Below are 331 nucleotides of genomic sequence, written 5' to 3' on the forward strand. Positions count from 1 at the left end.
TGTGGCAACACGAAAATGACCCCTTTTCCCATTCCGAGGGATTTCTGTGCGACCCTAACTAACAGCGCCCGTGAGCCACAAGAGAGACATCCCCGCCAATTTATAGCGTTTCACGGGGTCTATCCGTGAAAAATATAGACGTTTTTGAGTGCACATGCATTCCTGCTGCAAATGCCTCTGGAAGTTTCATGCCGTTCCTATGCAATGTGGCCACACAAAAATGACCCGTTTTCCCATTCCGAGGCATTTCTGTGCGACCCTAACAGCCCCGTGAGCCACAAGAGAGACATCCCCGCCAACTTCTAGCGTTTGACGGGGTCTATGCGTGAAA

Source organism: Petromyzon marinus, unplaced genomic scaffold (assembly GCF_048934315.1).
Source record: "Petromyzon marinus isolate PM22_M1 ecotype Great Lakes invasive population unplaced genomic scaffold, UKy_Petmar_22M1.pri1.0 PM_G_Scaffold_40, whole genome shotgun sequence".
NCBI classification, from domain to species: domain Eukaryota; kingdom Metazoa; phylum Chordata; class Hyperoartia; order Petromyzontiformes; family Petromyzontidae; genus Petromyzon; species Petromyzon marinus.